Below are 24,592 nucleotides of genomic sequence, written 5' to 3'. Positions count from 1 at the left end.
ACCTATGTTTGCTGAATTTCTTTTATTAGTACTGATTTAAAACAAGGGAAAGAAAGGGAAGGGAAATGTCTGTTTTTGGTCAAGGGAGGAGAGGCTTAAGAGTAATCTAACTGCCCCGAGAACTCTCTAAGATGCTCTAAATACTATTTGATTAATACTTACCTAAGGTAAGTCTTGATTACCATATGGATACCTACACATTCATTCTAGACCTGATGTGATTACCCATTCTGGAAGCAGGAGGTGCCCTATGCAGGGTGGGAATTGTCCGGGTGATCATAGTTCATTCTTAGACTCTGCTTTGTAAATCTATAAATATGCAAAAGCACTGCACACTAGAATGTAGGGCACCTCTATGCAGAGTCACGATATCACTTATAAGGCATGTCTTTTCATAAGTGTAAATTGAAGTTGGTGAGCTGAAGAGTGGGAAAGTAAAGGAAGATAGTACACCTGCAGTAAATTCATATTTCATTGGTAATCACTCATTGTCTCCTACAGAGTCCTTTTAGTCAAATTATTTTAGTAATAAACAATTTGTTTTTGGCTTATTTAGTGTATGCCCCTCTGTTGCATTTAATTTATCTAAAATGACATATCTGACATGTTTGGGATCTCTTAAGGGTAACTAAATATTGGATATTTTCTAAGTCAACATAATAATTGTTTACACTACTAACATTCCATCCTGATATATAAAATAGTATAGAATAATAATAGAATAATATAGAATTTCATATCTCTTTTAAGAAAATTCTTCAAATAATAATTTAACATATGGAGCTCAGTTGATATTGTTGGTTAAAGGTATGAGTGATAATCCAATAGATCTATTTTTATCTATTGGATTAGGAATGAATTTCATTCCATGTTTAATGGGAAATTCATATTTACTTGTATTTGATACTTTAGAATTAATGTTTTATAGAAGTACTTTTTTTAAAGCCTGACCAGAATTTTACCCTACTTGTATTCAAAGAAGAAAGAACATTAAATTACACTCCCAAGTTTACACACACAAAAATAATATTCAATGTTATTAGAGAAAATGGTATAACTACTATAATCAAAATAAAAAAATAAGAAGCAAAATGTTTCTTCCAATAATAACTTGAAATGGATTTAACATTCTTATCATTAAATACTAATGGCTTAAATAATGCAAATATAAGATCAAACTTACTAAAATATTTAAATCTAAATAAGGCACAAGTAGTATTTCTCCAGGAAATGCATTTTAAGACTAATGATAGCTTTATTTATTAGCTCAATCCTCCTATAGAACAAAGACAAAAGGAGTATTAATTATCCTGTAGAAAAACATAATCACTACAAAAGTTATTTATAAATATGAAGACAAAGAAGGTCTACTAGCATTTGTTATAATTAAATTTAATAACAGAATATGAACCTTTGCTAATCTATATTGTTTCCCAGGAATTGGAGCAGGAATGGTTAAAAACAGCTAGATTTTATTTCCAACAATTATAAAGAAAATCTTATACTGGGAGGAGACTTTAATTGTACCTTAGACACTTCTGAAACCACCAAGAAGTCTTTTCGCATAGCAACTATTTCAAAATCCTTAAAAAGATAGAGTGATTCATTTCATTTAATAGACACTTTTAAAGTAAAAGATGATAAATCCTTATTATTTTCCCAGAAAGACCATATATTTGGAACACAATCCAGAATAGACAATTTCTTCGTAGTTCAAGATTTACAAACAAAAATCCTCATCTTCTTAATATAAACTTCTTAATAGTTCCATGCCCCTTCTCAGATCATGGCTCTCTGATAATGAAGCTCCAAATAGAGTTTAAATCTTTAATCCTCTCAACTAGAATTCCATCATATATCATGAAAATTAAATAATTCAGACCACGGATGTTGTCAGAACTACACTTATTTCTTAAAATTAATAATACAACATAAATCAGTAGAGTCATGGTTTGGGACTCAATAAAAGCACATTTATTTGGTAAGACCGTTAGCTGGTACAAAAACAAAGTTACAGTGTGGGGAATCTGAATCATTAGACTTGCAAATCAGACTCTTGACAGCAAAATCTAAAAAAAAAATCAGAATTGTCCAGAAGTCAAAAAAGAAATAGAGGAATTAAATAAAAAATATAATGAAATTCTAACACATAAAACTTGTCTAACCTTGGAAAAATTAAAAATAAACTCATTAGCCACCTCCTCCAGATATCTACATAACCTATCTAGAAGAATTAAAATACAATCTCAAGCAAATAACATTAGTAGTATATGTCATGAAAAGAAAGGGAAAAAAGTATCAGATATAGGAGACATCCTTGAAGCATTTTGGTTCCATTATATGGAACACTTCAAAAAAGAAGATTTAGATACCAAACAAATTAACTTAGATACAAACCTTATCAATATAAAAAAAAATCACAAAAACTTAAAACTAGACCTACAAAAACCTATATCCTACAAATAAATTGTTGACAAGATAAAATAAAGTAAATCTAACAAAAGTCCAGGGATAGATGGCATAATTACAGACATTTACAAACTTTTCCCTTCAACAGTAATCTCCCTTTTTCATAAAACTTTGCTAGAAGTCCAGTCAGAAGCAAAAATACCACCCTCATGGAAATATTCTCTCATAACACCAATTCTAAAAGATAATAAACCATCAGACCTTTGCACCTCATACAGACCTATATCATTACTGATTAATGATTACAAAATATGTCAATCCCAGCTAACAGAATGAAAACCCCACTTTCAAAGACAATTAATAATGATCAAACTGGATTTTTATATAACAGGCACACACATGATAATATTAAAAGGATACTTACTCTTATAGATTATGTGACTAAAGAAGATAGAGAAATACTTGTAATTGGATTAGACATAGAAAAAGCTTTTGATTTCCTCAACTGGGAATATCTATTTAAAACTTTAGCATTATTTAAATTTCCTCCTCCCTTCATCTTATTACTAAAAAACATATACATTGATAACTTAGCCTACATTAAATTAAGTCCTTTCACCTCAGAATCTATCCATATAATGAAAGGTACTAAACAAGGATGCCCCCTTTCTCCTATTTTATTTGCTTTGGCTATAGAAATAATATGCAATAATCCAGGAATAGAAGTCTATGACCAGTACATATCTAAAATAATGCTTTTTGTTGATGATATTTTATTAACCCTATCAAACTCCAGAGAGCCATTAGGAAAGCTAGAAGAAGTAATGGTGAAATTTTATAAGATTTCAGGTCTACACTTTAATAGATCAAAATCAAAATTTCTATTTTTAAATAAGAAAAAGAACTACAAGTTTCAGTTAAATCCATCATAGGAAAACAAGAACTTACGCAAACTTATTTAGGAATAGTGTTATGCACAAATATAAATGAAACAATATTAATAAATTATAAAAACATTATTGAAACAAAAATATATACAGAAAAGTGGAACAAAATTATATTAACTTTTGACAGATTGCAATTAATAAAAATGGTCTTATTGCCAAAAATACTCTATGTAGCATTAGCAATATGGTTAATTCCTGAAAGATGCATTCTTAAAGAAGTAAACTCATGTTTAATACAATTTTTATGGTATCCCAAAAAGAATAGAGTAGCTCTAACTCATCACATTAGACCCTGGAAACAAGAAGGTTTGAACTTTCCAGAAATAGAAACATATATAAAAGCATTTGTGCTTAAAACCACAATAGACTGGATAAACCCAAATTATTTTGCCAGCTGGAAAGAATTAACAATGGCTATATTAACAAATGAATTTAATCTGTTAAATTTTTTTTAATAGTAGACAAATCACACAAACCCTGGTACATACTATGCATAAGTATACAATATAATATAAATGAGTTGAATGGTAGGAGAAAGCTGAAATAAGCAAATACGAATAATGTAATGCTAAAGCAACTAAAAACTTTAATACGGAAAGCGCTTTCAGTGGTAAAAATATTCCACCTTCTTCAGACCCAGAACAACATAAAACTGATGGTTATATAGCTTGTAGTTAATTATCAATTAGTCAATCAATCAACCAATAAAAATAAAACCAAATAAAAGTACAATATTTAAACAGTATGAAACCTGCTCTAAAATGTTACAATGTTAAGTACATAATACTCAATTTATAAATAACATTAAATATATATGTATAACATGTGTAAATGTTATACTAAAAAAATCACATTTTAGAAAGCTACTAGGGCAAAACTGAAACTGTATAATATGTGATAATGACATAAATTTACTGCAAGAACTAAGTATTTAGCTAAATATGGACACATAAAAAATATATAGTAATATGTAAAAAATAAATAATTAATTGCATGCTGGTTAAAGACCATACATTTTCCCTGGTTTAAATGAATTTGTGTCTATTAAAAGCATGTTAAAATTAAAAGCTTTAAATAGATAACATATTAATTTTGCATAAAAGATTTCAAATTTGATACTGTACCTTTCTGTTGATTAAGTTTGAAACATAGTAACATTTACACAGTTTTATATATATAAAAATATGGACTTTGTTTTTGGTCATATATTCAGTATTATTATGATCAGATTTTGGTCTTTAACCAGCATGCAATTAATTATTTATTTTTACATATTACTATATATTTTTTATGTGTTTATATTTAGCTAAATACTTAGTTCTTACAGTAAATTTATGTCATTATCACATATTATACATTTTCAGTTTTGCCCTGGTAGCTTTTTAAAATGTGATTTTTTAGTATAACATTTACACATGTTATACATATATATTTAATGTTACTTATAAATTGAGTATTATGTACTTAACATTGTAACATTTTAGAGCAGGTTTCATACTGTTTAAATATTGTACTTTTATCTGGTTTTATTTTTATTGGTTGATTGATTGACTAATTGATAATTAACTACAAGCTATATAAGCATCAGTTTTATGTTGTTCTGGGTCTGAAGAAGGTGGAATATTTTTACCACTGAAAGCGCTTACCATATTAAAGTTTTTAGTTGCTTTAGCATTACATTATTCGTATTTGCTTATTTCAGCTTTCTCCTACCATTCAACTAATTTTTCTTTTGATTTTTAGTAGTTTTTTGGTTTTCTTGGTTTTTTTATACAATATAATATAACGAAACCTTCTAAAACAACACTGATTAATCATTACATCAATTCCTTTAGGAAACTTATCAATGCAAACATAGATCAAAAACTTTGGTTTGACCTTTTAAACCCCATTTACCATCACTAAGAACTTTCCTCACAAAATATATAGGGAAACAATAACCTCCTGGGAACAAAATGGATTCTTATGCTGGTTTCAATGTGTAAATAAATTAAATGTTTTAGATATACATATGATAAAAACTGCTTACAATATTCCAACACAGGACTAATGTACACTCAAGATTTATGCAGATTAATTAATAATTTCTCATTTAAAGATATTCCAAATCTAATAAGTTTTCTGTATGAATTTATATATAATAGTTTTGAAAAGAAAAATTCCATTTCAAATCTATATAAAGAGTTAATGACATATAAAACAGTTCCCAAACCATCATACTGGCAGTTCTTAACAAAAGGTCAGTCATTGCAGTTAACAGAAGAAATAAAAACTAACATCTTACTATCAGTTAATTACACCTCTAACACACAGTACTGGAAAATAATTAATTAGAAATACTTACAAAGAGGATTTTTAACACCAGATAGAGTTAAAAAGATCAGTACTGCTACAAATGTTTTTTGCTGGAGGTGTGAAAAGTCAAATAAAGCAGACCAGATTCATATTTTTTATGAATGTAATAAAATTAAATCATATTGGAATGGAATCAATCATTTTTTACAAGCTTTATTTAATGAATCCTTTACCTTAACTAAAGCATTGATTATACTAAATGTAAATGAAGGTCCCTACCTGAATAAGATAAATATGTATTTGTTATGGACAATACTTGCTATATCTAGGAAATGCATAACCAGAAGGTGGAATTCAAATACACCCCCGACCTTGGAAGAATTCTACACTTAACTGAAGACAACTGCATCGATGGAAATAAAAAAAACAAAGAACTACGAATCTATCCCAGGCCATTGGTAAATAATCCTTGGAAGAAAGTTATGTCTTTGTTGGACACTCTGCATTAATCAATATTGTATCTCTGATAACTGATCTGTTAATTCTATATTTAATAATGTAAAGCGTATATAATTGAAAGGCAGGCTACTGTAAATATTGTATATAGTTATTTAAAATTATATTTAAAAATATTATGTAAATGTTATTTTAAATGAAAATAAAAAAAAAATTGAGGAAAAAAGCTGCCAGATTTAGCAGAAGCTTGTATCCCCTGGCCATCAGACTTTTGAACTCCAGTAGCAACTTACATCTCACTTGACATCAGGGACAGTAGGTAATAAGACGAGTGAGAAGCATATTTGAGTTTAATAACCTTAAAAGGTCTTTAATACACTGTGCAATTAATCTAACAGAGTATAATCTTATTTCTCTGCAATATCCACTGATGCAAAATCAGAATCATGTGCAGTAACAGCTGTGAAATTTTTGTGCAATAAATATCGTGTTTTCCTAGACTAGTGCCAACAGAATCTTTTACAATAAGAAGTAGCTGTGGAATTCTATGCAATAAATACCATGTCTCTTTAGCTTAGTAAATGTCTGCTGATATGTAAAACAGTAGATATTATGCAGTAAGAATGTCTAAATGTAGTAATGTGAACTGTTGTATATGTTAGATGTTTGCACATGGAGCTTGGAGTAAAGTAATTTAATTCGATTGCACTTGTTTTGGAGTCTGAATGACAATAAAGTTTAGTTTGACTTTGACTTTTGACTTTGGTATTAGCAGAAATGAGTACTCTACCATGTACAACTCACACCTGTCTGAGATGCCAGGATGTAATACTACACACTGCTTGACTGTGTTCATACAGGCACACACATATAAAAAACTAATTCACTTGTCCATACTACATGACACACATGTAAACTATCTAAACAGAACTGTCGAGTGCTATATATCTGTTGTTACTTGCCCTAAACACTGTATACTCTGATAGATACATTGTTTCTTACTTGCACACTTTGGCGTCAGCCTTGACCTTGTAACCCCTCCACCCTCACCCTGTACAAATGATGAGGACTGTGCCCTGTCCTTAGCCCATGTTTTTGTGACTTAGGGTTGCACGTATGTCTGATGCAGACAATGCATAGCTGATGCTTACTTATTCACAAGCTTGCATTTATCAGTATATATTGAAGAAGAAAAGTTGATTTCTTGTTTGTATTTATTTGTGAATGATAGTTTCTATAACTGTTAAACCTCATTGTATTTCAATTAGTATTATTATAACAGCACTGGAAGCATTAGGTACTTCAGTCTTGTTTCTTGGTACAGCTGTGCAAATGAGGGTATAATTGACCTGATCCATGTTTTATACACAATGGTCAATTGAAATGCTTGATGCTCAGTATCATTTGTAATACATAAGTGAGCATAGCAAAACAGAGGAGATATTACTGACATAACTGTACACCTCAGACAAATGCTCTGCTTATGGGCATATGCATATTTCCATATGAGAGTAATCAGTTCTGTAACTTTTTTTTTTACAGGTTTCACACTTACCTTGTCATTAGTGCAGGTACAAACTGTGCCCTTGTGGGTTACCCTGTCTGATCTTGGAATTTTTTAATCTTGTAATCTTGGACTTTGAGCTAGGCAGTGAGTGCAGTGCTATCCTTTGCTTCTTACCCACAGCCAGGCCATACAGTTTATGCCTTCATCTGCCAACACCATCTGTAGCTGGTGGTTCTCCCTCAAACTCCTCATCTTTATCCGCTGCTACTAGTTTGGTCTGTGGTCCTTGAAATGGTGGTCCAGACCCTTGATGGCCTTGTTGGAGATGATTCCTGAGTATTATTTATTTATTATTTTATTTTTACTTAATTTTTGTTTACTGGGAATGTCCGACATGGACCAAGCCAATTTTCAGAGGAAGCCAGGGGAGAAATGCTCCAGACACGTCTTTAAAACATTATACTATATTGTATTATAATATATTATAACATATTAATTATTATAACTCTATTATGTATATAATATATATACATATATATATATATATATATATATATATATATACATATATATATAATATACATATGTATTAATATAATTATATTAATTATTATAATATATTCTATTGCGTAACATAATTATATATATATATATATATATATATATATATATATATATATATATATATGGTTTACCTTTGAAAAGTTGAAAATCAACCTGCCGAACAGACCATTGTGTAAACTGAAATGATGAAAACTGTCATTCCGAACGGCACTGAAGTTCGAAACTCAGCAAATCAAAAAGCAGATTTGCTGAGTTTAGAACTCAGATATTGAAAACACACTGCAATGCAGGGGGGCAAGCTCCCCTGCACCCCCCACACCCCCCTACTTTAATATTCTAACTCCAAGGACACACTACAGTGGGGAAGGGATCCATTTCCCATTCCCCACTATAGTGCACTCCACACGCAGAATGTTGAATCTGAGATAAGCGAATTTCAGTGTGCATTCTCTCATTGCACATTCGATGCATTTGTATTCCACTAACTGTAACCTTGAAAACGTCCTTTCATGCAACATATCAAAGGATCGTGTAATGCAATAAAGCTTGGATTAAGTGCTACCTATGTCTCCTGTGTTAGAGTGCTGGATATGCTGCTTGGGTATTATATATATATATATATATATATATATATACACACATAAAATGTATTATATTTATATTAATTATTATAATATATTATATTCTTATATTATAATATATTATACTGAGTAATATGGCACAGACTGTAAGTATTATGGCAGAGGTGCCAGGGTTATACTGCATTGCACCTCCTGATGTGTCTAGACAATGGAACCTTGATTTCAACTATCCAAATAGATGTTTTAGAATATTTCTGGTTTAAGCGTGGGCCTCATTGTATACTTGGGGTTGTCTGTGTTTCTTGTGGGTGTCATATGGCAGGGCTCCAGTGCATAGCCTGCATCCGTCACTAGATGCCCTTGAGGAATGTCACCCCTAGCAAATCTCTTGTACAGCTCACAAGGGGTTGGGGGGTGGCCTAATGGTTAAGGTGTTTGCCTTACAAACACAAAGTGCAGGGTTTGAGTCTCACAAGGGATAACTGGCTAGGCTTAAAATGACCCATAAGGGCAGTTAGCCTAGTACTAATCTATGAACCTAATCTATGAATCTATAAGTGTGCAATATGTGTGAGGCATGGAAACTGCCTGGGTTACCTGAGGAGATATTGCAGATGATCCCTTGTGCATTACAGACAACATGAAAATTTATAGACTGGAAACATTTTTTGTGTATGTACCTCGTTGCCTATTTCCTTATGTGGGGCTTTTATTTCCAGGTGTGTGCCTTCTATAGACCCCAACACTTCAGAGAAATGTCATACTACATGGAAGTCCTACATGGTTTTTGTACTCTCCAGTAGGGTTTGTGGGAAACAGATATGCTTCCTTGCATGTAGTAGAATTGCATTTAAAAAAAAGTGATGTAAAATTCTAGAACCCATTGCCTGTAACACCCCTAATATATTTTCTGTGGGTCTCTGGAAAGTATAGCTAGTATACATAATGCTAAGCATACCTTTGTTTCCACTTGTATGGGTTTTCCATGATTTCCTTGGGGTCTGAGGTGGGGATGGAAGATATTGCATATTTCCTACAGTGTTTCCCCATCCACCCTGTTTCTCTCAAAAATGTCTGTGTCATGTAGTCCATGATAAGTCAAACAAGGTCCAAACACCCTTCTTTTTCTTGTCTGAGGTCTGGCAGCAGCATCAGCCCCCTAATTTAAAGCCTGATTCACATACAGCACAATAATAACAACAGTAACCCCTAACATGTTTTTTTTTCCCTAAATGTAATAGCGCCTGTATTCCAAAGAGTTTTGGTGTGTAAGACAAAAGCCTGCACTGGGTGTACATGATTGCTTTATAGCTTTACCATGCTGGATTGGCTACTTAGCATGTACTTTGGCTCCTTGTACTTTCATTAGCATATTCTGTCATCTGTCTATGTTTGATACCTCTACATGTCATGTAGAGCCCCTTAGTAAATACCAAATAATGCAAACTTGTGTAGCTGTTAATGATTTAGGCCAAAAATGTTATAAAGTATGAATATATATATATATGTTACTCAGAAATACGACAAATTAAAATATTTAAAAATCCAAGCAATATTAAAAGTGCAAATTCAGTAAATGTTTGAAAAATATGTTATAAAGTATGATATATATATATATATATATATTTTTTTTTTTTTTTTTAGTTACACAAAAACCCAGTGATAAATGAAAAATATTAAAAAATCCAAACAATACTGAAAGTGCAAATTCAGTGATTACACTTATTCTCATGTTCTCCTTATACATTAAAACTGCTGCTGGAAACCTGTGATTTTTGTTCATTGGAACCCCTTTCAGAAAACTGGTTCATGACTGGCGCTCTTTTTTTATCACACTGAAATATTCCACTAAAATGACCAATAGCTGAATGAATGGTTGAGGTTGTCAGAATTAGTCAGAATCAAAATAAAACAGTCATACCTCCCAGCCAATATGCCAGCATTGTTGTTCTCAGTTCACAAGACCAACAGCTATGTATTTTGTTGCTAGAAGGGATGCTTTTATTTGTTATGATTCATGGCTGATGCATTAGGCAATCTTTGAGTGATATATTTTAAAACATAGAAAGAGCATCGTGCAGAGATATAGTGTAAGATATACGACAGTGAGAAACTCATCTGTAGCACTGCAAGCAAACATGAAATTATAAAAGGTGGTTTGATCCTACTGTGTTAACTGTAATAACCCAAGTGTGACAAGGCAGAATTGCTGCTAAGGGTGGTTTAGTATAATGATCATTAAGTGTCCCGGTTTAGGTAAAGGATAAGTATTCTATGCAAAAAGTAGATGTGATGAGAACAGATTCACTACATAGGAGAACAGGAGCACAGTCCTTATTATTTTACTATGTCTGGAGGACAAAAGAAGGTGAAGCTAACGTGTATTGATGCTAAACAAAATGTGCTAGAGAGTGCATACATTTAAAAACTATGGAATAAGTAATGTCTAAAAACATAGTATACTTTTTAAAGACGATGATTGTTAACAATGAAAGAAAAGAGAGAGGGGAAAGGTGGCATGTCACTTTTTTATTGCAAGAGTGAGGAGAGAACATCATGGATGGTCTGAAACTAAGAGACACATTGTGAACTAATGTTTCATTTGGAAATAAACAACAAAGAGCTGCAAAATAATATCTAAATAGTTTATGACTTCAACTAAGGAATGGACAGAGAGGGGTCAATATAAATTACCTTCCATTGAAAGTGATATTAGCTTTACTCACATTCTAAAGGAGGATACATTATGGGTCTGAGTGGAACCTGCTAAAATGAGTTTAAGATAACAGGTCAAATAATAAACAAAGTAGGAGTTACTATTTTTTTTAAATGTCCACGACACTTTACATCCTGTTAAATATTGTGCAACGTCTTAACATCAGTATGGTATGAGTCCACCTCTGAGACCAGACACAGTACTTTAATAATTTACATTGTTAAGAATGGGAAGTTAGCTTTCATGTAGCCAACACTTCTGCTAGACTAGATATATGTTTATGGGAAAGAGCAGTTGCTAAAAGATACTGATCATTTTTTTCTAGCTGGAGAAAGCCTTGGACAAAGTGTATTTTGGGCATTCTGTACCCAATGTCTGCTAGCCTACCATGGTACGATGCATTCCAAGGGTGCCAGCTGCAGTGAAGAAATCAGAATTGCATTTGTTGGATTTTGTTTCCATTGGTCGATGAACCCTATAATGCCACTCTAAAAATAAAAAGTATATTAAAAAGAATACTTATTTTCAAAGAGCTAATGTTTTTTTGAAATACCTAAGACAATCTGTTACTTATTAGAATGTGTTTACTATAGAATGATCCCACATAATTTAAATTCTGAACCACTCATAACATGGAGTGCGTTGCCTATGATTTTTACATGTATGTCACTGCTTTTCACAGATGGGGGTCTGTCACTCTTTACTCTCCTTCTGCTAAGTCATTTTGATTATGTAGTTTGGTTTACTTTAAAAATAAATCTCTTTCATACTCTTTTTTTGTTTTATCCACTACCAAAAGCAGCTTTGTTTAGGACATAATATGAAAATCATTAGTATGTTATTTATAAGTACAGTTGTTTCAACTTTTTCTTCTTTATTCTTGGCTACTTTCTATTGCAGCAACTATGAAACTGAATAGCTTTGGTTAATGTGTACCCCCACAGAAAAGTAAAAGGGCAGGGCAAGTTATGTTTTGTTATAGCAATCAGCTGGAAATCTACAGTTTGAATCCACCTCTGAAATATATAGCCATTTTTAATGTGATTCATCAGACCTGATAATTGTTTGATTTAACTGTTTAGATTGTTTATTATGTATTAAAACAAATTAAAAGACAACTTGCCAGCAAAATGTTGGCTTCCATCACATAGTGTTGAGTTCTACTAGACTGGGCACTCTTGTGCATGGCCTCTACCAGGATGGGGTCACCTTATAATCTTGCGAACAACACGACATATGCTAATGCACCACAGGCTTCAGGGTTTGACAGTGCTGGAGGTGACAAGGATTCCATTTATGGGGATCCAAACCAAATAAATGATGAGTCCCCTTTGGAGTTCCCTTTACCCAGGAGATCACAGAGAATATGGAACAGATTACTGCACAACCTACAACAGGGAAGACAGGATCAATGGAATAGCAGGAGAGGGGGTGAACAGAGGGAGACATCACAGGAGACAGTGAATGGAATGATGGTCTTCAACCTCAGACATGATTCTAAAGTGTTCAGTTATAGTGACTTTGGGATTGACTATAAATGGGTCCAATTGTTTGAGAAAGGTTTCACCTTTGTACCTTCCAGAAGATATCATGTGGATGATGTCTTTATTGACTTAAAACTTTTTACTTGCAAGCTTCATTTAAGTCTACATTTTACCTACAGGGACCAGAAAGGGCCAAACACCTCTAATCAGTTTTAGAAACCCAGTATTTTTAACCCTCCCTTGCACCCAATAATTAACTTTTTTTGAGAAAATTTGTGAGTCTGACATTAGACATTTATTGTATTTAAAAAAAACTTCGGATAGATTCAATCTAACAAAGAAAGAACAGTTATTGTTGAAACATATTATAGACAATAGACAATTCAGGCTTATGAAGTCTGACATGTGGTGTGGCCTCCTCATTATGAACATAAACACCTACATTCACAAAAAACACACACTGCACCAAATGATGAATTTCAGGTAGTCATCCAACAGAGGCTGTCCAATTCAAAAATCTGCAAGTCTCAGCCGTTCATTTCAACAGTTTATTAAAAAAAAAACAGCGCAAAAGTTATCAGATTAAGCGCTTTCATCTCTTATCCAGAGACTTCATCAGAATCAAATACCTACAAGGCAAGTTCATTTAAATAATCAATCTATTGCACAAGCATCCACTTCATTGGTTAAGTATACAATTGATAAATTGTGCATTCACAATTAAAGTGCAAAAGCTCTGCTTGTAAAACAACATGTCACATCCTTTCTATGCATTGATGCCATTACTTAAATGTACTTCCTCAAGCTAAAAACAAAAAACATATATTGCTCATTATTATTAATAGTACAAATTAATAAATAAATATATACTATTATGTTGTAAATATATATTATTAAAAGTATGTATATAAATATACTGCTAATATATTATAAAATCAGAAAAAATAAGAAATATGTACAATATGTATGTGTGCTGTCCTAAAATCATTAATTACATAAAATATATATAAAATACCTACTAGACCATAATATCATCTACATGAAATAAATCTTATATTATTTTATTAAATATTAATGTATAGTTGTTGTTGTTATAATTTGGTACCCCCTATATCAATTTAATGTCTTTTAGGGTCCAAAGCTCTCAATTTAAGAACTGGGGTGATGGATAGATGGTCATTGAGGCCAGGAAAATGTATAGCATCTAACCTCAGTTGCCAAATTAATTCTCGAAACTCCAATTTTGTTTCCCAATCACCCCCTCTTTCTCCCAGTAAAACTTCTTCCAATACCCAAAATCTAAACTCCGCTTGCTGGCAGTTCAATTTATGTCTGTATAGGGCATTGTGCTCATTCATTTTATCTATATCTCTAATATGTTCATAGATTCTCTGTCTAAGGAATCTCTCCATCTTGCCTACATAATATGCCCAACATTTAATGCAGTAGGCAAGGTAAACCACACCCTTAGTATAACAGCTAAAATATTTATTGGCTTTCATTGAATATTTAATGCTTGTAATGTTTAATTCTTTAGTACCAGCCATAAATGTACATTGCTTACATCTACCACATTTAAAGGTACCAACTCTATTTGTTGCTCCTCTCAGTGTCTCTTCTTTCTTTTGTTCATATATTTCTTTCAAATTCCTATTTCTTCTATAACTAATTCTTAAAGGTCTAGAAAAACAATCCACATTAGATGGTATCTTTTTAAAAATGTTCCACACTGTGTTAATACATTTCTTCAACCATATTATATTATTACTATATGTAAGTATTAAATATGGATTAACTTTGTTGTTTTGTTCTTTGGACAATCCGGTACTTTGTTCTCCAGTTCTTAATATTAATCCGCTATTCAGCAATGGTTTATAAGTATCACCCCAACCTTGAATAATGGCTTCTTTTATTGGGACAATAATTCTATCAGGATATCCCTGATCTCTAAATAACTCATGAGCAAAACGTATTTATTTCAAAAATTCTTCCTCGTCAGATGTCATACGAGCTACACGAACCATCTGTCCTTTAATAATGTTATTCTTCAAAAAGGATGGATGGTCACTGTCATAATGCAAATATGTATTGGAGAAGCATTCCTTACGATATATTTTGGATTTGTATTTTTTATTATCTCTATCTTTTGAGATTGTGACATCTAAATAATTAGCTTCTATGCTATCACTCTTATATGTAAACTCCAGGAACTTTGTAGTTTGGTTCAAGTATTCCATCAATTTTGGAATCATTTTTTCACTCCCTTCCCAAACAATAAAAATATCATCCAGGAATCTTTAATATCCCCAGATATACTTAGAAAACAATGTTCCAAATATGTAATGTTTCTCCCAGTATAACATGACTATGTTAGCATATAGGGGAGCACAGGCAGAACCCATAGCCACACCATGCAACTGATGGTATATATCACCCTGAAAGTATATGTAGTTGTACTTTAAAACTAGCTCCATATTATCCAATACCAGCATATATTCATCAGCTTTTAAAAAGCCAAATTAAGTAATCATTTGTTCGAACCAGTTCATTCCCACATCGTGGGGAATAACTGAGAACAAATCTTTTACATCTGTTGTTATAAAAATAGCTTCCGGCAAAAATTCTGATTTTCCTATTTTCTCCAAAAAATCCCAAGAGTCGATAAGTATATGTTCATAGCCCTTATGAAACCTCTTGATTTTCTCATTAACATAAATGGCCATAGGTTGTGTTTTGGAACCTTTAGAAGTAACAATAGGCCTCATAGGTGGATTTTGGATCCCTTTATGTACCTTCGGGATCCCGAATATAGCTGAAATAATTGGATTACTGACTTTAAAGTATTGATAAAGGTCCATATCAATAAGCCCTTGCATAAGGTTATCTTCTAAGATGAGGTCAATTCTCCTATAAGAAATATTCACTTCATTTCTTTTTTTTTCAAAACAGGTTTATTGTTTTAACATATAAGAGAAATATAACAATTTTATACAAGTAATTAAAAATAGGTATTATTATAATATTCAACAAAACAACTAAAGTATTTACAAAGACATCCACTACAATTAGATCAATTAATTAAACTAAAATACCATGCTATTGAAATTAAAATTTTTTTAACAAATTTTGTAAATTATCCCATACAATAAAATAAGATGTTTTTCTATTTGTATTGACAAATTCCTGGATTACAACAACTACTTGCAACAAACAACCGTCTCCAGCTGAAAAATTGTAAAATCCAGGCACATCCAACCAAAGCTCTCTTTTATTCTATTAAATGAACCAACGATAGTTGAGCGCTTTCATCCAGATACAACTGGACTTCATCAGAACAACATTACAAAACACCCACCTCCTTTTTATACAAAAAGTTCCCGCCTAAAACATTAATTATACAATTAATTATTCAATTAAGAAAATACAGATTTAAAAACACAGTTCAAGATATATTGTTATACACTTTACATTTGGGTTAAAACAATTCCACAATAATTAATTAAAGTTAAGCCCACGAAGATTGGAGAGAATATGTCAAAGGCAAAAACAACCGACTTATGCAGAAGCCATACGATACCCACATCCATACACCTAATAAGTAAGAATGAGCAAAGTGAAGCAGCCACTGTTAATTTTGATGGAGCTGTTGTGCTTAGGAATTGCGAGAATATGATTGAAGGGAGAAATGATTGTTCTGATTTGGAAGTTAATCAAGATAATATGTATACTTCTAGGAGAGATCTCTCCAATAATTCTGATACAAATGAGGGACAGGGTGATGAATATCATGAAGCAATAATAAATCAAGCTATGTCAGATATGTATAACCAAGCAATTGTAGGGCAGAATGAAGAGAGATAAATAATTTATCAACAGCAGAATTTTACTATTTACAATTATACAGAATTACAGATAGATGAAACTTATTTTTCCTTATTTCTAAAGGGGTTTTTATTTGTACCAGCCATGACTCCTAGTTTAGAAGACATTTTGATAGATATAAAACTTTTCACTAGGAGTTTAAACTTGGAGCATTTATTTAAGAACAAGCCCAAGGAATTGAATAGGAATAATACTTTGACAAGGAGAAGCACCTACAATCCCCCATTACAGCAAGACATACACAATTTTGAAATATGTCTAACTGGATTGGTTAGAATGAATTATTATAGTAATAGGAACAAACATTCCAATTTGTCTATGGATGAAAATAAATTATTAATTCAGTTAAGGAATGATGAAAAAATACGTATAATGAAACCTGACAAAGGGGGAGGTGTGGTGCTGATGGAGCATTGGGAATATACGGCTAAAATGTTACAAATTCTTGACAATGTTACATGCTACTCTTTAGTATCAAGAAATGAAGTGAATATTTCTTATAGGAGAATTGACCTCATCTTAGAAGATAACCTTATGCAAGGGCTTATTGATATGGACCTTTATCAATACTTTAAAGTCAGTAATCCAACTATTTCAGCTATATTCGGGATCCCGAAGGTACATAAAGGGATCCAAAATCCACCTATGAGGCCTATTGTTACTTCTAAAGGTTCCAAAACACAACCTATGGCCATTTATGTTAATGAGAAAATCAAGAGGTTTCATAAGGGCTATGAGCATATACTTATCGACTCTTGGGATTTTTTGGAGAAAATAGGAAAATCAGAATTTTTGCCGGGAGCTATTTTTATAACAACAGATGTAAAAGATTTGTTCTCAGTTATTCCCCACGATGTGGGAATGAACTGGTTCGAACAAATGATTACTGAATTTGGCTTTTTAACAGCTGATGAATATATGCTGGTATTGGATAATATGGAGCTAGTTTTAAAGTACAACTACATATACTTTCAGGGTGATATATACCATCAGTTGCATGGTGTGGCTATGGGTTCTGCCTGTGCTCCCCTATATGCTAACATAGTCATGTTATACTGGGAGAAACATTACATACTTGGAACATTGTTTTCTAAGTATATCCGGGGATATTAAAGATTCCTGGATGATATTTTTATTGTTTGGGAGGGGAGTGGAAAAATTATTCCAAAATTTATGGAATACTTGAACCAAACTACAAAGTTCCTGGAGTTTACATATAAGAGTGATAGCATAGAAGCTAATTATTTAGATGTCACAATCTCAAAAGATAGAGATGATAAAAAATACAAATCCAAAATATATCGTAAGGAATGCTTCTCCAATGCATATTTGCATTATGACAGTGACCATCCGTCCTTTTTGAAGAATAACATTATTAAAGGACAGATGGTTCGTATAGCTCGTATGATGTCTGACGAGGAAGAATTTTTGAAAGAAATAAGTTTTGTTCATGAGTTATTTAGAGATCGGGGATATCCTGATAGAATTATTGTCCCAATAAAAGAAGCCATTATTCAAGGTTGGGGCGATACTTATAAACCGTTGCTGAATAGTGGATTAATATTAATAACTGGAGAACAAAGTAAAGGATTGTCCAAAGAACAAAACAACAAAGTTAATCCATATTTAATACTTACATATAGTAATAATATAATATGGTTGAAGAAATGTATTAACACAGTGTGGAACATTTTTAAAAAGATACCATCTAATGTGGATTGTTTTTCTAGACCTTTAAGAATTAGTTATAGAAGAAATAGGAATTTGAAAGAAATATATGAACAAAAGAAAGAAGAGACACTGAGAGGAGCAACAAATAGAGTTGGTACCTTTAAATGTGGTAGATGTAAGCAATGTACATTTATGGCTGGTACTAAAGAATTAAACATTACAAGCATTAAATATTCAATGAAAGCCAATAAATATTTTAGCTGTTATACTAAGGGTGTGGTTTACCTTGCCTACTGCATTAAATGTTGGGCATATTATGTAGGCAAGACGGAGAGATTCCTTAGACAGAGAATCTATGAACATATTAGAGATATAGATAAAATGAATAAGCACAATGCCCTATACAGGCATAAATTGAACTGCCAGCAAGCGGAGTTTAGATTTTGGGTATTGGAAGAAGTTTTACTGGGAGAAAGAGGGGGTGATTGGGAAACAAAATTGGAGTTTCGAGAATTAATTTGGCAATTGAGGTTAGATGCTATACATTTTCCTGGCCTCAATGACCATCTATCCATCACCCCAGTTCTTAAATTGAGAGCTTTGGACCCTAAAAGACATTAAATTGATATAGGGGGTACCAAATTATAACAACAACAACTATACATTAATAACTAAAAAAACGGCAAACAAACTGATAAAAATGAAAAATGGGTGCAATAGCAGCCAAGACACGTTTATTTAACAAATGTTTAAAAGCGCTTTTTCGTCTGCGTTCATAGCTGACTTCCTCAGAAATATTTCTGAGGAAGTCAGCTATTAACGCTGACGAAAAAGCACTTTTAAACATTTGTTAAATAAACGTGTCTTAATTTTTAACTATACATTAATATTTAATAAAATAATATAAGATTTATTTCATGTAGATGATATTATGGTCTAGTAAGTATTTTATATATATTTTATGTAATTAATGATTTTAGGACAGCACACATACATATTGTACATATTTCTTATTTTTTCTGATTTTATAATATATTAGCAGTATATTTATATACATATTTTTAATAATATATATTTACAACATAATAGTATATATTTATTTATTCATTTGTACTATTAATAATAATGAGCAATATATGTTTTTTGTTTTTAGCTTGAGGAAGTACATTTAAGTAATGGCATCAATGCATAGAAAGGATGTGACATGTTGTTTTACAAGCAGAGCTTTTGCACTTTAATTGTGAATGCACAATTTATCAATTGTATACTTAACCAATGAAGTGGATGCTTGTGCAATAGATTGATTATTTAAATGAACTTGCCTTGTACGTATTTGATTCTGATGAAGTCTCTGCATAAGAGATGAAAGCGCTTAATCCGATATCTTTTGCGCTGTGTTTTTTAATAAACTGTTGAAGTGAACGGCTGAGACTTGCGGATTTTTTAATTGGACAGCCTCTATTGAATGACTACCTGACATTCATCATAAACACCTACATTAACAACATGTTTTATATGCTTTATGGTGACACATATTAAGAGGTGTACATTAATAAAAGGAATTTTGCCTATCACAAAACTGACATCATAATGGAAGATTTTGTGACTCAAGGCCTTATCTCACAGAGCAATTTTAAATTTGTAAGGGTTTTGGATTGCAAAACCCCCCACCATATTAAAAATTCCCAAAGTCCATAAGGACATATATGATCTAGTGTTGTGCCCAATTGTAGATGATAAAAATTCAAAAATTTCCGCCTTGGCCCATTATATTGATTTCCACTTGAAGTGGGTGGTGACCAACAGCTCACACCTCTACAAAGACTCATGGAAATTTTGAAAAGCGTTTCCAGGGACATATAAAGTGATGACATTATTTTTGTTACTATTGACGTCAAGGACTTCATTTCTGTTATTCCCAACAGTTTGGGTCTAGAGTGGTTCTATGACTATTTGTGTTTTCAAAGGACAATGGACCATGGTAAGGTTAAAGTACTCAGGAACTTAAAGGAAATTGTCCTGGTGAACAATTACATCTATTTTTAGGGGCAGGTTTTTAGACAATGTACTGGGGTAGATATGGGGGCTGCTTGTGCCCCAATCTTCGCCAACCTATTGATGGCCCATTGGGAATTTAACTTTGTTTTTCAATCTGGTTCCAGCAACATGTAGAGTTTCTATGGCCTCTACTTGGACAACAACATTTTTGGACTGGTGGCTTTGAAAAGCTCAATGAATTCTTTTGTTACTTGAACAACATTATTCAGTTTCTCAGGTTTACCTTGAATTAATCCATTGAACACATTAACTTCCTAGATGTTACAATCTCTAAAAATAGGGACAATTATTGTTTTAAATCAAACATCTGTAGGGAGCCAAATTATTCTAATTCTTTGCTGTACTTTTCTGGTTGGCATTTGTTGTATCGAAAGAAGGCACTTATCAAGCACCAGATGGTTAGGTCTGCCTGCATGATTTCACAAAATGAAACCTTTCTCCAGCAGAGTATTAAATTAAAAAATATATCTTTGGCATGGGGCTACACCCCCATCTTTCTTAATGTTATTATGGGAGAGGTTACACTCAAACAGGACCAGTCTTGTTTCTTTCCCTTGATCGGGAAAAGGGCTTCTTGCATTGGTAGTAATGCCCAAGTAACAACCTCAGGTAACTATGGAAAGGCCCATTTTCTCACATTTAATTTGGACTTTTTAGACATTAAATCTTGGATTACAAAAAAAATTGAACATTTCAGTTTCAGGTCCTGGTTCCCTCACCCAGCATTGTTTACAAGGACACATAATTTAAATTTCTTATAGGAAAAAATTGTCGACTACTTTTAATTGTTGCATGATTAAATGTGAGCATTGTAACCCATGTAGATTTATTAAGGATGGCTCCATTTTTAATATTGCAGGCTATATTGATGTCTTCCTGAAGCAGAGATTTTACATGGCACAATGTCAGGTCTGCCCCACTTTCTGTATTAGGAAAACTGTGAACCCCCTTAGGACTAGGATTTACCAGCATATGTACGGTGTTGATAAGAAGGATGAGCTGATTGCACTTTTTAGACACATTAAGTTGAACAAGTCCCACAGTTTTACATTTTCTTTTGTTGACTGTTTTGACAACAATGGCTGGGGGGGGCCTCCTGGAAGGACCTTAAGGGACTTAAAGAACTAAGATAGCAACTAAAACTTAATCCTACCAATGGACATGGTTTTAATGACATGGTGTCTATTAACTGCATCTTGCAGCTCAAATCTTCTATTTACATGTGAATTCTTATAGTACTTTTAACTTTATTTCTATTATGTAATGTTAGTATTGATTACTGGTTTCTGCCATTGCCGAGTTTTATGACTTAGTGTGGCCTTGGTCTTATACTTTGTAAATATTTATTTTTTTATTTATATTCATTGTTTAGTGCATGTGCTTATTCTGTTTCAATCAATGTTTTCGGTTTTAGGCTGAATTTTGGTGGTTTCAGTCTTGATCGTATTGAAACTATTCAATATGTGTATTAGTTTTATTGGTTTTATGAGACAGTGTTTCAATGTATTCAGCATTTTGCCTTTAAAATTTAATGCTTCATCCTTAATTAGCTTAATTTGTTCAATTAAGTAGGGGAGGTTTCAAGAGCATACAAGGTGCCTATGTGTTTGCTCTGCTGTTTTTCATTCTGATAAAGTCCCTTTGTGGGATTAAAGCAATTGACGTGGATTAAATAAATGTGAATTTTTTTAAGAGAGTATGTTTGTGGTCCAGTTAATGTGGTTCAGATTTGGATTGTTCAGGTACACAAAATATTAAAGTTGTCTCCAATGAAAAATAAGGATCCTGCATGGTGAAATGTGAAATACCTTCAAAGTAAGTACAAAAGCATTGTACACCCAACAAAACTTATTCAAAGGATTGAAAGTCTGTCTAGGGAATGTTAAAAAAAAAAAATATATATATATATATATATATATATATATATATATATATGTATATATATATATATATATATATATATATATATATATATATATATGTATATATATATATATATATATATATATATATATATATATATATATATATATATATATATATATATATATATATATATATATATATATATATATATATATATATATATCTATATATGGGTCTACCTGACATGGTCGACAGTTCATATGGTCGACAGTTTATTTGGTCGACAGTTCATTTGATCGACAAGCATTTTAGGTGGGGCCACCCCACACACTCCCAATGTGAGGGGGCTGTGCCCCCACTAACTATATATATCAACACCAGGGTTGCACAACATTGGGGAAGGGGGAAAATCTGCTTGTCGACCAAATGAACTGTCGACCAAATGAGTGTCTATTATATGAACTGTCGACCATGTGAAGGGGACCCATACATATATATATATATATATATATATATGGATCTACTTTCTATCAACAAAAGTACGATCCATCTAATTGCACTTACCCACTCACTATCCACCAAAACTGCCTTTTAACGATACAATGAACTGTTGAATTCCTTTCCCAGAGAAAGGAACCACTGGAACAGCAAGCAAACAACACACAATGGAAAGAAACAACGCTCACCAAAGTGGGGGGCTTAGCCCACCACCCTGTCCCTATTTAAATATAACAACTCCGAGATTGCACTACACGGGAAGAGGGCACAATTCACCATGGTACTCTAGTGGTTCCTTTCCCTGAGAAAGGAATTTGGCAGTTCATTGTATTGTTAAAAGGCAGTTTCGGTGGATACTGTGTGAGTGAGTGCAATTTAATGGATCATACTTCAGTTGATAGAATAGATATATAGAATATATATATATATATACATATATATATATATATATATATATATATATATATATATATATATATATATATATATGTGTGTGTATATGTTTACAATCATGATTTCAAAATGCATTCTATCGAATGCGCATGTCCAAGAAAATTAAAAAATAAAATAAACACATCATTCACGTAAATGAATGAAAATGGTAATGTTGACACGTCATCATTCAACATAGTCAACATTACCCAGTGTACCCTGCCTATCAAACATATACAACTAATGTATTGTAGGGGGGCAGTATTGTAGGAGGGCAGGACCCCCTGCACCCCCCACACCCCTTGCTCATTATATATATATATATATACAAACTCTGATATCGCACTACAGTGAGGAAATGGGTACATTTCCTGATCCCATTGTACGGCAATCTGCAAGCAGAACGTCTCAACCTCACTCTGTTGTGGTGTTGACCATTTTCGGTTTGGCCTTCCTTGAACTGGAAAATAGCTTTTTGACTATCTCAATTTGACAGAATGCTGTCTGAATTTTGATAGTGCAATACCAGTATATACACACACATATATATATATATATATATATATATATATATATATATATATTTACTACCTCCAGGTACAAAACACCAAAACCAAAGCCTGGATGATCTAATGATCTAATGGAAAAACCACGTGGGAGCCAGTATTAGATTTGAGCACTTTCGTCCGTTTATTGGTTTATATCGAACTTCATCAGAAATCTAATACAAAACCAGTCCAAATGCATTTATATACTGTACTTTTCACTTGTAAAGTGATACATCTGTGACACTGAAGTCTGTTTTCTGATCTATTTCAGGAAACACTTAATGTTAAGAGTGCCATTCAAACTGAGGAGTGTGTCTGCCCTAAGCTCTATTTGCCACTTGAGCTCCCTAAATGACTGTTAACCTGTACCTTATTCAGGTCAATGCATGACAATGTGCTTTAAATGACTGCATTCATAGGTGCATAGGTTAGTACTAAGCTAACTGCCCTTGCGAGCCATTGTAAGCCTAGCCAATTATCCCTTGTGAGACTCAAGCCCTGCACCTTGTGCTTGTAAGGGAAACACCTTAACCATTAGGCCACCCTCCCAACCCAAGGTATGCGTAGGTCATGCATCTATAGCATGTTGTACAGGATAACATCAATGCCTTACCATGATAAGTATATAGTACTGACTGCATGTATTACTGGATCCTCCATGTCAGGTTCACAAGGGAA

This window comes from Protopterus annectens, chromosome 5.part0 (assembly GCF_019279795.1).
Source record: "Protopterus annectens isolate FY-2018-M chromosome 5.part0, PAN1.0, whole genome shotgun sequence".
Lineage (NCBI taxonomy): Eukaryota > Metazoa > Chordata > Ceratodontiformes > Protopteridae > Protopterus > Protopterus annectens.
This window is presented reverse-complemented; position numbering follows the sequence as displayed.